This window comes from Oculina patagonica, chromosome 12 (genome assembly GCF_052425735.1).
Source record: "Oculina patagonica isolate OP01 chromosome 12, crgOcupat, whole genome shotgun sequence".
NCBI classification, from domain to species: domain Eukaryota; kingdom Metazoa; phylum Cnidaria; class Anthozoa; order Scleractinia; family Oculinidae; genus Oculina; species Oculina patagonica.
In genome coordinates this window covers 29,266,121-29,281,076 of record NC_135769.1, presented here as the reverse complement: position 1 = coordinate 29,281,076, position 14,956 = coordinate 29,266,121, and the positions used below count along the sequence as shown (strand labels likewise).

The 14,956-nt window shown below is 35.6% G+C and overlaps 2 pseudogenes across 2 annotated transcripts; both read right to left on the bottom strand.

The window, feature by feature from the left end:
• Positions 1-352: 352 nt before the first annotated feature.
• Positions 353-4,782, bottom strand: LOC144634049 (pyroglutamylated RF-amide peptide receptor-like; annotated as a pseudogene). The gene is made up of 4 exons (XR_013567147.1): positions 4,077-4,782; positions 3,030-3,303; positions 2,538-2,795; positions 353-1,805 (listed from the first exon to the last, which is right to left on the bottom strand). The product of XR_013567147.1 is annotated as a pyroglutamylated RF-amide peptide receptor-like (transcript).
• A 2,782-nt stretch (positions 4,783-7,564) lies between these two features.
• On the bottom strand, positions 7,565-14,662 carry LOC144634084 (QRFP-like peptide receptor; annotated as a pseudogene). The gene is made up of 6 exons (XR_013567149.1): positions 14,480-14,662; positions 13,773-13,883; positions 12,300-12,443; positions 10,347-10,617; positions 9,639-9,921; positions 7,565-8,789 (listed from the first exon to the last, which is right to left on the bottom strand). The product of XR_013567149.1 is annotated as a QRFP-like peptide receptor (transcript).
• Positions 14,663-14,956: the final 294 nt, after the last annotated feature.

The window sequence follows — 14,956 nt, the reverse complement described above, 5'->3', positions numbered from 1 at the left end:
TGGATGTCCAATTAAAGCTGCCACTCGCCCGTCAATTACGTGCATTCAAATGGGTTCTGAGTCTTGCTGTTATCTATACTGTTGTTAATAATGATGGAAGATATGATCGACTTGCTGCCTAAAAGATATTGCTATTAATTTGATTATTGGTAACTTGAGTTCGTGTCGTACAATTCAGTACACCTCAGTTCCATTTAAATATGCAGATTTCATTTACTTCAATTAATCACTGGGGTAAAAAAGCCCATTTCCATCAAGGTAACGGACAAAAATTATTCCTAGTTTTAAAGAATAAATCTTTGTTCGCTATTTAAAGTCATGTCTCTAGCGCGCGCGTGCTAGAGACATGACTTTAAATACATACTCTCGTGGTGTATTTTTAACGGTCGTTTTATTTACGACCAATTCACCACTGATGAAGGGCTAAGCCCGAAACGTTTGGTTTATAATGAACTTTTTGGCACTTACAATACACTTTTTTTCGAAAAATTATTCCTGCTTGTTTTTGCCATCACTTCATAATTCACAGCCAATAGACACCTGAAACCGTCGGAATATTTTTCGCTATTTAACTTCGGTTCTTCGCTTTACCAGATAGTCTCCACGTAGTGTTTTCAATGTCATTATAATTATTCTATTCCCAGTGCCTAAAATTATACGTTCTGTTTTTTTCTTTTTTAAGTATGCGTTTCGTTGCGATACGAAAAGTATCCTTTCCGTTTCCTTCAACAAATAAGTAAAACAAAAAAAAAAAAGCAAATTAGAAAAAAAACGTGGATGCTGTTTGCCCATAACAAGGATGCCGATTTAGTGTCAAGCAAACGCAGTTCGAAGCAAAGCCAAGAAATTCAATTTAAAGTGTCTATTAATGTGAAATGTATTTTTACACACTAGTTTGATAATGGTTACCATCTGAAATACGTGATTCAAAAGTACCAAAAATTGACCATTTTAGGAACGCTTCAAATTGTTCTTTTTTTTGCTCTAAAATAAATAGTGCTTCACATTTCAGCTCAGGCTCTAAAAAACGACTTGTAGCTCACTCAATCTAACTGAAATATTTGCATAAATAACGCTAGACTTCCACCAAATTGATTATATTACCATATATATTTAGTTAACATTACATACACTTTGTCTGTGATTAAAATGTAGAAATTAAAGTTGCCCAAAATTAGGGAAAAAAACTTCATGTTTCTCTAGAATAAAACGATGAATTTTAAATAAGTTATCTGTATTTAAATGCCTATTAGTCGTATTGATCTTGAAAGATTAATGCAGTACTGTTAGCTCGATAGCTCAGTTGGTAAGAGCACTGCATCGATCGGTATCGCAAAGGTCACGGGTTTGAATTCCGAACTAGAAGCCTGATTTTTTAGGCCTTATTTTCGCAATATTGTTTTCCATCTTTGTCACTTTGATAGCAAAACACCTAGATCGAAATAAACGCATCACTCTGTAGAGAATGGTCCGACTGCGTGGGTCGGGTAGGTAGTGTTGTCAGCAGACCCTATGTCCTGAGCTTCCGGTATAGGATGAACCCTGAGTGCTGAGGAACCATTACAGCAAATCATTTTCTTCATCTTCTTCCTGAATTGCTGGTTAAACAGCGCGTACACGAATGGGTTTATAGCAGAGTTGAACAAAACCATTATGTCAACTATAGCGACTACGGCTGGATTGATATTCAGGGAGGGAAATTGCCTGAGGACGTATTCAACTGACTCTACACCCCAACAGATTCCAAATATGGTAGTGACTGTAACGACCATCAATGTGACACGCTTCCGCACCCTCGTGACACCCTGTGTATAGAGAGAAGTAAATTTCTGTTTTAACGGTATTTTCTTGATTAAACGCTGGACCCAATTTATCACCGGCTTCGTATAAACATCGTGTCACTATAATTCCGGGGGCGTTTCGGGGTCCGGCGTTTGTTTGAGGTCGAGCAGACAATATATATTCTATTTAATAGCACTTTTAAGACAAACTAGTTTAATAATGTTCAAGGAAACGTTCGGCGTAACTTTACTAGGATGGATGCTGTACAGCAAAATTTAACATAGCAATGTTCGCGTTCATATTGTAATGACTGACGCACTGCTGTTTGTAACAGTAGAAAAGGACGTTTATAACCGTATACAACACTGTTACTTTGGCAACATTCATCTTCGGAGACCCTTGGACGGTTTGTCGGGGCAGGACAACACAAATGGTGGGTTTCGAAGGATGGGTCATAATAAATCATCCTGAGAAAATGACAGAAGAATTGCGCTTTGTTAATAAACGCTGGACACCGCCGGCTTTAATAAACGACGGATCCACCAGGCCAAATTTGAAGTAAACGCCTGGGATGTTTAATATATCTGATAATATATCTGTTTAATATATCTGTGAACGCAAATAGGACAATTCGATCGATTATTGGCCCTCTGATTACTTTAGTCTTGTAATAGAAGTAATAATGTGTTCATAAAAATCGAAATTCCAGTTCAAAAGTCGATAGCAACTATTAAGAAAACCAGTAACATACTTACACTTTGTTGATTGTTTAGAGGACTATCATCAGCACGTTTGAGCCACAAAGTGTACACTACTCTTGAATACAACCCAATCATCAGTACCAAGGAAAGAATTGCTAACACTAGCCATGACCAGCTATAAGCTTCCCCCATCCAATCTTCAGGCCAGATTAAAACGCAGAAGTTTCTGCGACTTTTCTTCTTAACGCCCGCGACAAGAAATGGTGGAATGTTAAATATAAATGCGAAGATCCAAATACTAGAAATAATCACCTGAAATTCAAAAGTGTAAGCTTCATTATATTCTTGGATTTCCCATGAAGTCATCAAAATTCTAAAACTCAGAATCTTTTAAGACTCTGGGTTTAATTACAAAACCCCGAGATTTGATTCTGGGTTTAATTACAAAACCCCGATATTTGATTATCTGATTTTTAACAGAAAACAGCTGACTGTCTAGAAAAATCGAGACCAACGCGGGAAATGTTTCTATTTCAAGTGACCCACCTTCAGTTTACGGTGTGTAAGTTCCCATTTTTTTCCAAGAGGATATATAACTGCATAATATCGTTCAATGGCAATTACAACCAGAGTGACTATCGAGGAAGCTGCTCCAATCTACGCGACATGTCCATCTGTTAGGAGTTTGCAGAAAACTGTACCAGTCATCCCGTCTGGGTGGTTAACGTTGTTTAGCTTGAAAACAACCTTTATGGCGATAAACGTCCCGAACATTATTTCCGCTATAGCCAGGTTCACAAGTAGATAATTCATGGGAGTCCTGTGGTATTGTAATGCAAAACTTATAATTAAAACAGAAATTAATTTTCCAAGGTATGTTTAAGACGGAATCCATCAGGAAATCGAGTAATATTAATTAAAGTTGGACGTCGCGAACATTAAATCAGCTATAGCCAGGTTCACAAGAAGATAATTTATGGGAGTCCTGTGATATTGCAATGCAAAACTTATGATTAATACAGAAGTTAATTCTCCAAGGAAATTTGAAGACGGATTTCATCAGGAAATCGAGTAATATTAATTTTAATTTGACATAAATAGAGCACTAGAATAATTAAAATCATTTTGCATTTTTCTTTAATAAATGTTTATTTCAATAGAGAAAAAATATCATATCATTTTGCATTATTTTTTACCGTTTTCAAAGATATAAGTAATTATCTGTGATAATACTAACAAAAATTTCTTATCAGAGACTGAAAATACGAAATCTTAAGTTCACAAGAGCCATGTAAACTGATTTTAGGTAAAATATAACATGTAGCTATTTTGTTAAATCGTTATTTTAAGCAATTCAATGGAATTTAGTTGAATCCAAAATTTGTCTTGATGTTTTGTGTTGTTAGAAACGATTTTGTTGAAAAGATATTTGAAACAGCAACACTGAAGTTTGTAATACGATGTAAATATTTTTGGTTCATAATTTTGTCCAAATAGTAACACTCGAAGTCCTGGCGGATTCCGTCTCAAATCCTTACGAAAAGTTATAGCTTGAAACATTATTAGTGTCTTTGTTTTTCAGTCTCTTCATACCTCATATCACGATTTCTTTTTATGATTGCACAAACAAGTGAGTTCCCCACGATATCGAAAATGACGAGTATGGCAAGAACCGTCGTTATAGCAATAGTTGCGGCTGATTCAGGCATAATGTAAGCGTGCCAATGTTAGTTCCGTGACCTGGTTAAAAACAAAGCACTGATGTGTGAAGATTTGACAATTAATAATCACCAAGCACTTTCAATATCACCATATACTCACGTATGGAATCAAATTGATTAAAATAGAACAGGCATTTAAATTTTGACGATTTTCTCCAAATATCGAGGGAAAAACGTTGCTTGTTGGCGTAGACCGTCAGTGTACACAAAACAAAAACAGATCCAGATTGTTATCTTGTGATATGTGGCGATTCTCAAGGCTTTTTTTTACACTTCGAAATCAAATTAAACAGAACCAATCGCAGTAATAAAATATTAACGTGGACATTAAAAAATAAAAATGCTTATTCCTTTATAAAACGTTATAAGTCTTATGCAAAAATCAAACAATATACCACCTGTATCATATTGCATTAGCATATGCAGAGTTATGCAGCAATGTAGTATTTTCTTTTAACTCAATAAGCACTTTTTGTACAACAGTGTTTCGTATCAGGCTTAGGGGCAAAATCTTTATTAGCATATTTTAGAGAATCACATGTCAGCAGGTCATTACACAGTATGAAATCATAAATACAGTGTACAAGCCGCGTTGAATAAAGATGGGGGTGGCGGTGGATTTGGCAACCGTACTTTTAATATTTTGCTGCATGTTTGGCAGCAAAAATTGTAAAAATCCCCGAAATTTATATATTATTAGCTGGTAGAACACTCGAGCTACCCATTGTTTGGTATCCCACAGTTTAATTATTTGGCCTAACACCAACTTCCGTTTTTTTGTCACATAAGAACGTTTTGGATGTGGAGATGGGGAATTGACAACATTTACATGACGTACTATAATCTTGGTCGGATTTTAGCAGAATTGTAAATGTTTGTTCGAAATAGCTTTAGCGAGAACCCGCCAATTACATAGGTCTCCGTACTGAAGGGGGTGCCCTTTCAGTCCAAAAAATGTGTTAGATGTGGTGGATCTCTTGATGACTCAAAAACATGTGGACACGAGAAAGCCTGGAACCCAGATAATGGAGACAAACATATCAAAGCAATGAGGTACATCCTAGTACAATAAGGGGAAGTTTTTAAGAACTCAACGATGAATATATAAAGTGTGCTTCAAATTAAGGTAGAGAACGTTTTGTTGTTGTTATTGTTGATGTACATTTCCTTTGTATTCTGTAGAAAGATAATAAGACCCACCCCCAGCCCCCTTTTCCCCCGCTTAAAGACCCATCTGCCCGCTAAGTAAACAATAATTCATCGATATAAGCCCTCTGGCATCCAACTTTCCATATACTGACTTCTTACAGAACACTGAACTTCGAAAATAAGCAAGCATTTATTTAATGATGAGTTTGCAAGCAGCGTGCAGATAAAAACGTATAACAGTATAGCTTGTCTTGTAAAAGTAAGCTTGTTGACATCCAGGATACCGCATTTATTCGATTAAGCGCCCAACTTCGAATAAGCGCACAATCTATCGGCAGTAAAAGTTAATAAGCGCCAAGCCTCGAATAAGCGCCCACCCCGCCTCAATCCTCCAAAAAACCTGAAATGTACAAGAAGAGTATTGACCTTATTTAGTGACAATTGGGTTGAATGTTGTCAACTAAGTACTACTAAAAAGGCTTTTCAGAAGACCGAGGTTTCTTCGTATTTTACAGAAACTTTCAATGAACAGTTTAAATTCTGCTTTAGTACATCTTCAAGTCTTGTTATTATTCAATGGTTCGTTGCAAAATAAACCTACTACTTGTTGAAATGGTGAAAATTTAATAAGCGCCCAGCCTCCAATGAGCGCCCCCCCCCCCCCCCCCTCGAATAAGCGCCCACTCTAAAGGTCCATAAATTTAAAAAGCGCCTTGGACGCTTAACCTAATGAATACGGTATTTACGTTTTCAGAAACCGACCAAGCTTGGTCAATAAAGGATGACTTTTTTCGAGTACTGAAAAGGAAGCCAGTTGCATGCACATTCAATGGCGCACGCTAAAATCATTTCATTGGTTTAAAAGTTTAATGAGTGACTGTCAAATTCTTGAATGAAACGATACAAAGTAAAACGACGCGACAACAGCGAAATTCACCTCTTTTTAACCCTCAAAAGGGTATTGAAATGGCTAAAAATTGCCAATCAAGGTTGAGTTTGAAGCCTTAAAACAAGCATGTCCATTCCATCTGGCCGCCAGCGTTTAACTATTAGACGTTTTGCAGAGTATTTGCTCGCTTCTGGTGCTTTTGTGGTACAAACCTGCCGTCACGGTGACACGAGCTGAATATTGAAATCGTTTGAGACTTATAAATTCACGGGAAACGCTTGAACTTTCCTACATCATTGATTTAAATGTTCGACCCGACCTTATTCGACGTGGGCGTTAGAGGCTTTGGTGAAAAGATGTTTTAAAAGCTTACAGTGCCTGGTCCGTCTTGCCGTTCGCTTTCTCCATCAAGATTTACACTCGAAAACGACAAGTTTGCCGAATTCTTTATTCTTCAGGTATGTCACTGACTTCTCTCCCTTTTCCGCCGAACAAAACCGATATCATATCTTCAAGTCGCTTTGCGTTTTAATTTTTGTATTTATAGCTGGTTGTTGTGGCAAATAAAATTCACGAAACTCGTTAACATTTGTTGTTTGATTTTGTTCTCGTTCGCTTCAAGACCTTTGTTTTTTGTTTTATTGTAATCGGACTCTCTTTCGCTAGAAACCGGCAGAGAATATTTGTGTTGTTTCGGAAAATGGTTTCATAGCTCAAGTTTACGACGGAAAGGCTTTTTGTAGTAGCGTCGACGGAACTGAAAAGTTTTTCGCTTGCGGGAACACAGCGGGCGATCCCGAGCGGTCAAGATGGCTGCAGCTTGACTGCTCGGGTAGCCAATCAGAACACGGGATTCGTTTCATCTTGACCGCTCACGGAGCTAGTAATATAATAAACCATATTAGAGTATAGTGTTTGACTAGCTTTCGAAACCAACCACGATGGTTTTTTAAGAGGAGGACTGAATGGGGTTTAGTAAATAAATAAATAAATAAATAAATAAATAAATAAATAAATAAATAAATAAATAAAATGTCTTTATTGCGCTTATTAAAATACATAACAAACGTTACATGTAAAAGTCGCTTAAATTATATTATTAGTGTTTAATGTTATTTTCCCATAATTTTTAGTGTTTGCTGTTACATTGGCCAATTATTTAATGTTTACTTTTATCGGAGAAAATACTGTTAAGTGTTTGGAGGTTTTTTTCGTGAAAAATTTTAGCATTGTAAATTCTTATCTGCTTTTGAAAAGTCGGATAAAATCAATTATGATCTTAGAGATAATTTTCGGATTTCCCTTTCGAAAATCTTCGGTAATCTTCGGACATCTTTGGTAGTCTTTTAAGCTCATTCTCATTTGATGGCTTTGGGAAGATGACGTGTACTTCAGGTCGTGATACTATTATAATGAACTATTATCGGTTACTATATTTGAAGTATTTTATTTCAATATATTTGAGTAATGGCATGTTATGAAAATGAATCTAGGATTCCAATTAAGTTAGAAATCTTCAAACGAATTACGCTTTGTATCTCAAATTGAATAAGTGTTATATACTTGTTGAGATAAACGTTTGTGAAAATCAAAAATAAGCTACCGCACTTTAAGGTCATTGCCCTGTATTGCATTGCGCATCCTTACTGCGCAGAATTTTACGCGTAATTAGCGCGCGCACATAAACATAATGGCGGCTTTTTTCTATGCGGCTTAGTCCGCGAGAGAAGTAAATTGTTGCTTTCTCGTAAACGAGTCTGGTGACCTATCAATTTTTTCTCATATTTTGGGTATGGCGATCAAATTCTTTCTGTAAAATGAAAACAGATTAATTCTTGTGTTTGAAAACTAAATAATCGATAAAAACGTGTACTTTGCTAGTATTCCCAGAGGAATTATAAAGGAATTATATGGAATATACAAGGTCTTCCTGCATCTAAACAAATCTGGTGACCCCCCCTTTTTTATTTCAAAATTTAAGTTCCCTTAAAGTAAAAAAACAGTGGGCAAAGTTTGGTTAAATATCTATGTTCAGTTCTATTTCAGGGTAATGACCTTAATAGCTGTTTTCAGTGACGAGTGATTTTCTGTTCCCGTAAAGCAAGTGATACTCTCCAAAGCTTATCATTCGTTACATTGTAAAATTGGTTCGTAACTTTAAAACGACAATAACCCATCACGTCTTAGTCATTGTCCTTCTGTGTGGGTCGGGTGGGTGCGCACTTGCTGCTTGCTGTCAAACTCGATGTCCTGACTCAGAGGTTCCCGCGTAGGATGAACTCTTGGTGCAGATGGATCAGTACAGCATAACAACCTTTTCATCCTCTTCCTGAATTGCTGGTTCAACAGAGCGTATACAAACGGGTTGACAGAAGAATTAAACAATACCATTGTATCAACAATGGCGAGTAGGGCGGGCCCAATGTTGTAGGATTTAGCAACATTCAAGACGTACACAACTGAATTCGTGCCCCAACAGATTCCAAATATGGCAGTTACAGCTACGACCATCAAGGTAACTCGCTTGCGCACCCTCATAACCCCTAGCTGTGTGCAGAAAGATGCAAATTCTGATTAACATCAAGCAAAATTTGCATTTCCTAAGCTATTTTAGAATGAACTGTTGAACAACTCACAGATGTATATTTTTTAAGGAACCATGTCACAAATTTTAACCGAGATTTTTGAACAGCACACATTTATATTTGTACCGTAGAATACCTAAAAAGGGTCCATTTTAATTAACAATTGCTGTTTAGAGCACTATAGTTGTTTAAAAGCGCGTTTGTCTGCGGATGGCTCAGATGGAAATGGATTGCAATTTGAAAACGTTATCCAACGTTTTCAAGTTGTTTCCGAGTGCCCTCAATGAAATTGATATTTATAGCAGAAGTTTGATTTCTATCCCCAAATAAAGTTTATACCTTCTTTTAAATGTTAAAAGACAATGATTTTCACGGGTTAAGTTGCCTACCACTTATTTCAGAACAGTTTAGACAAAGACCCTATAAATATTCTCATTTATTTTCTTATATTTGATTATATTATATTATTATATTATATTATATTATATTATATTATATTATATTATATTATATTATATTATATTATATTATATTATATTATATTATATTATATTATATTATATTATATTATATTATATTATATTATATTATATTATATTATATTATATTATATTATATTATATTATATTATATTATATTATATTATATTATATTATATTATATTATATTATATTATATTATATTATATTATATTATATTATATTATATTATATTATATTTTCTAATGGGGAGACCACTCGATAGGACGAGAAGGGAAACTTTCTCCTCGTTTCCTCTCTTGTTCTTGATTGATATTACATGTTCCACTTACGTTTTGCTGGTGGGTGAGCTGATTGTCTTCATTTTGTTTGAACCACAAAGTATACGCGACTCTGGAATACACTGCTGCCATCAGCACCAAGAGAAGAAGTACCACGACCGACCATGTCATGGTATACGCCTCACTCATCCACTTCTCAGGCCAGGCAGTCACGCAGGAGTTGCCGCTCTTCTTTTTTCTTCACCGTGTCCCTGACAAGGAACAGCGGGAGATTGAGTATTAAAGCGAAGACCCAGCTAGCTGCAATAACTACCTGAAATTGTAAATTGTAAACCTGTTAACATATATTTATTCCATTAGTGCATATTTCTAGCCTCAGACGTACAAACTACCAATTACCCTACAGTGATCTAAGAGGTAGACTGATGGACCCCAGAGATTTTCGTTCTGTTAAGACACAGCAAAATTATATTTCATTGAGTAGATAGCCCTACAATATGACACAATTGTTGTTGGTAATGACGTTAAATGAGTTTTTTTTTCTTATTGGAACTCTTATTCTTGAAGCAAATTTGTTACTACGTACATTGAGCTGTGAGAAACCTCCTAATATATATTTTTTTTAAAGAAAATAAGAATTAAAATCAGTGCACGCTGCAAAACGACTGAACGTTCAATTACGCTGTAATCATTAGCAAGCGGATTAAATTATTTTTTTTAGAATAAAAAATGTATTTATTAGTTTGTCGTACGAAATACCTTCAGTTTACGTTGAGTAAGCGTCCCTTTGTTACTAAGAGGATACATTACTGCATAATATCGTTCAATGGCGATTGCAACCAGAGTCACAAACGAAGAAGCTGATCCAATCCAAGCGACATTTCCATCTGTCAGAAATTTGCATAAAACTGGACCAATCACGCCGTCTGGGTGGGAGAAAGGAAGTTTGTAGAAAATCCTTGGAGCTATAAACGTGGCGTACAGGATATCCGCTACAGCCAGGTTCACAAGTAGATAATTTATAGGAATCCTTTGAATATTGAAAAGAATTTATTTAGTTAAAATGACAGAAACGGACAGACGCACGGTGCTCATGCACATGTGCAAGAAACGTTGATATTAGAAACACCACTAGCAGTTTGGATTAAATAGAGGGCAGGGGTTGGCAAATTGTGCTCCAAAACATCAATATTATGCTCCTTGGCGTCACCCTCGGGAACAGACTACCCCTTGGAAAATAAAAAAAATGTCCAAAAATGGCGAAAAATGCACCCAAATAATGAAATTATTCTGCAGTGTAAGTATTGCAAAGCATGCATTTTAAGGTGTGTAGTGAAATTGTGGCACCGCAAGCCTTACAAGTAATGTGAGTAGTGTTCACTAAAGTGTAAGTATCCGAGTATACGTAGTAATCAGGGTAATTAATTAAACAAAATAAGTTTTAGGCAGAGAAGTCGCCTTTTCTTTCTTTTCATATATCTATTGTCATCAGTAGTTTTTTTGTTTTGTTAATAATATTTTGTTTTTCTTCTTCTACCCAAATTTTTGTAATAAGTGTTATTATGTTTTTTGAATAGGGGATCCCTAAACAACATAATGGCTACTACGGATAACTTTTAACCGTCATATCTTGAGCTCCCTTCGCGCGTGCACTGGATCTAGGGCTTTCCACAAGTTGCTCGGCAACTTTTTGGCAACTTTTCATGTTTCGAGCAACTTTTTTCCCTTCGAGCAACTTTTTTCCACTCGAGCAACTTGTTGCATTTTGAGCAATTTCCAGACCGAAGATCTCCGAAGATTATCCGAATGATGTTTAAGGACCATACGAACGTTTCCGAAGATTTACGAAGTTTGGCGAAGAATTTCTAGAAACGCTTGAAGACGTTTCAACTTTCGGCTCATTCTGCATTAAAACATTACAAAAAATCCTCAGCAAACATGACGTGATCATTTCTCAAATTTTCCCCTTGATATGTTATTTAGATACTTCTTGTGCTGTAAACTTGCATAAAACTGCTTAGAAATCTAACCCTCAAAGAGAAATTAGCATATATTTTACGAAATTCTCTTGATTAGAAGCAGCGTTTTGGATTTTTTGGAGCAACTTTTCATATCAGAAGCAACTTTTTTGGAGTTTTGGAGCAACTTTTGAGAACTTTTTGAGAAATTACGGGCAACTTTTTGGGAAATCTCGAGCAACTTGTGGAAAGCCCTAACTGGATCCCTAAAAACCCTAAAAACTCACACAGCTTACATTTGTCTCTTTTTATATGAACACCACGGATAAAGTGCATTTAGAAGCAAAATCTGAAGCATGGATTTGTAAAAATTCACGTTACTTAAAAATCAATGACGTCATAAATAATGTAAATTTCAACAAATCCATGCTATATATTTTGCTTCTAAATGCATTCTACCCGTGATGTTGATTAAAAACGAAAAAATGTAAACTGTGTGATTTTTTAGATTTTTTGTGTTCTTGTCACGCGACTTACCGAATTTGAAGGCAACCTCAACTAGAACAAATATGACCAAAACCTATAAACCCAGGATACTAAGGCCAAGATATGAAGGTTATTAGTCATTTATAACAACCATTTTGGTCTCACCTCAAAAAAAGTAATAAGGTTATTATGTTTAATTTGCTGTTGTGCATTTAAAAAACTGAATACAAATAAACAATAAACTATTGTTAATTAAGTCTCAGCATACCTCATGTCTCGATTTCTCTTTATGATCGAACAAACGAGAGAGTTTCCCACGATATCCACAATGACGAGGAAGGAGAGTACCGTTGTTATGGCAACATCAGCTGATTCAGACATGTTTGGAGGGTGTCAAGGTTTGTTCCGTGACCTGGATATAAAACAACATTAGGATGCGTGAGGCCTTTAAACGGCCTTAAAGAGTTGATAACAGCTAATCACACGTTGTAAAATAATAAAGGTGGATTTCCACAGCCAATATTTTTTTTTTACGCACGTTAACATACGTGGCAATTATAAACGTACGTAAAAATGAAATTTTTCTCGCGCGGTTACGTTCGTTGACTTTACGTTGTCCAATTTCCAATGCCACGCTTTTTCTTGGTATTAACGTACGCTGCACGCACGTATACGCACGTACCGATCGTGAGGGTTTTCGAAAAAGTTGAGCTGAGTTCAACTTTTTTCGCGGCTGTCGGCGAATTACGCAGCGGTTTTACCAATCATACTTTTGAATTTTGTCACATGACACCAGTTACCATGTAGACGCCATTTTGTTTTAAATCGCTGTCGATGTAAACATCGGAAAATATTCAAATGTAGAAGCACCGATGAACTTCAACTTCAAGCAATATGGAACTGAAAACAGACCCAAATTACAAGAACGCAGTAATGAAAGAAAACGTTTACTAGGATGTGGTTTTCACCCGCTTGATAACGGTTTAACGGTCTTACCCAATATCTCTTGCGGTATTTCTGTCTTCTCTTACGAGTCTATTATGTCTTTGCCGAGTTAAAAAAGGATAAGGAAACGCTTATCTACAGCGGGTGCCATTACTTTGGCGGCAGGCAATCGAATTACCCGCGTTCTCTTTGCTTTTTGGCGCCAAAAATCAGGATGACGGGCATTTACGTTTGTTCAACGCACGTAAAAGAGAACTGCTTTTTATTACTTTTTTACGCGACAGTGGAAATTTGTCAACGTACGTTCTTTAATGCGCGTTTTACGCGACAGTGGAAATCCACCTTAAGGGATTTAAGATGCATGCGACGCGGAAATCGCTAATCGATATTTAGCATTCGCTATTTGAGTGCAATGTATTAATAGAAAGGAACAATATTTTTTATTTAAAATAAACTAATAGTTAGTAACCACCTGTCTTTGGGAACGACGAACTGCTTGCTTGATAACATTTTGTTTAAAAAAAAAATAGTCGGTCATTTTGAGCTTGAAATATCAGTTAAAACAAACCATAACGGATCAAACCTATAATTGTTTTTCTCACATCTGGTAAAGTTTGGAGATTTTGAAGGTTTAAGCCTTCCTAAACAATACACAGTGAATACAAGTTGAATTAAATAACTATAACCCAGTAACGACTTGGCAAAAAGCAGATTTCCATTCCTTTTCCAACCACATACGATGGATAAGATAAGAAAAAGATAAGATAAATCCCCATTAAAAATAATAATAATTCACCTTCTCCTTTTCATGGACTTTGCTGGGATTTTCAAGATTGTAGACCAGCCCAATAAGAAGATATTGCTCGAGCTGACAGCGTTCTCATCCGGATACAGCTGAAAAGCAGATCTGTGTACAGAATTGTTTAAAAAACGCATACTTGATAGTTTGTTTCTGACACAAAACTCAGCGTTTTAATTTTTTCAAGCATCTTAATTCTAAAATGTTTTGTTGTATGAGCGAATCAAAGGTTCTACGGATTTTAAAAACAGAACGTTTTCAAACGCGACGCGATCGTAAAAGATTATAAACCATTAAAAGGAACACCGACCATTATGTTAATTTTTTAGTTTTAAACTAGTTCCGTAGGATCTTTGATCTTTTCGCATCAAAAAGCAAGCATGGTAATAAAGGAAACCTTTGATCCTTACCTTGAAAAACTGAAGGCAAAATTTAAAATAAGTTTTATAATAAAAAATGGCGAAATAAAACTTTAACGTTTCAAAGCCATCTTGGCACCATTAGGTAGTATGACAGTTGTAGATTCGAATTTAAATACAAATACAGAATTCAGAATATTGAACGAAAAAAAAAAAAAAAGAAAACAGAAATCAATTTCACATCTTTCTTCAAAAACGCATAAAAACAAATTCATACATTTCTTCAACAAATTTTGAAGTCAGTTTTCATTAAGGTTTATACTGGAAGTTATTAGAAATGCCTACCTATTTCATATTACTTGGACCATATGGTTCTCTTCCATTAGCTGAAATATCAGTATTTGAATAAATTTAGCGTCGATATATAGCAACTATACTCTTTTCTTAACTACTGTTTTTCCTGAATTTCCGTTATTGGAATCACTTCAATGACCGATTTTTTCGAGCTGGTAACAAAATATTTTGTGATACAAATTAATAATGAAAAATTAGCGAAATTACAATACGATGATTCAAAGACATCTTGGCGCCATTGTCAAGAAAACACGGCTGTTGAAGTTTTGAATATTAACGCAAAGAAAAGTGGTGACAGAGTATAGTAGAATATATATTAAGTGTTTCGCGATTTTGAATAAGTATTAAAAGTGTCATTGCGTACTGTATATGGTGATTAAATATTTGCTTAATTGAAAGAGGCACAACAGACAGAGAATCTTCTGCTGGTTAAAAGCAACGAAACAATCAATAATCAAACTTCCTTAG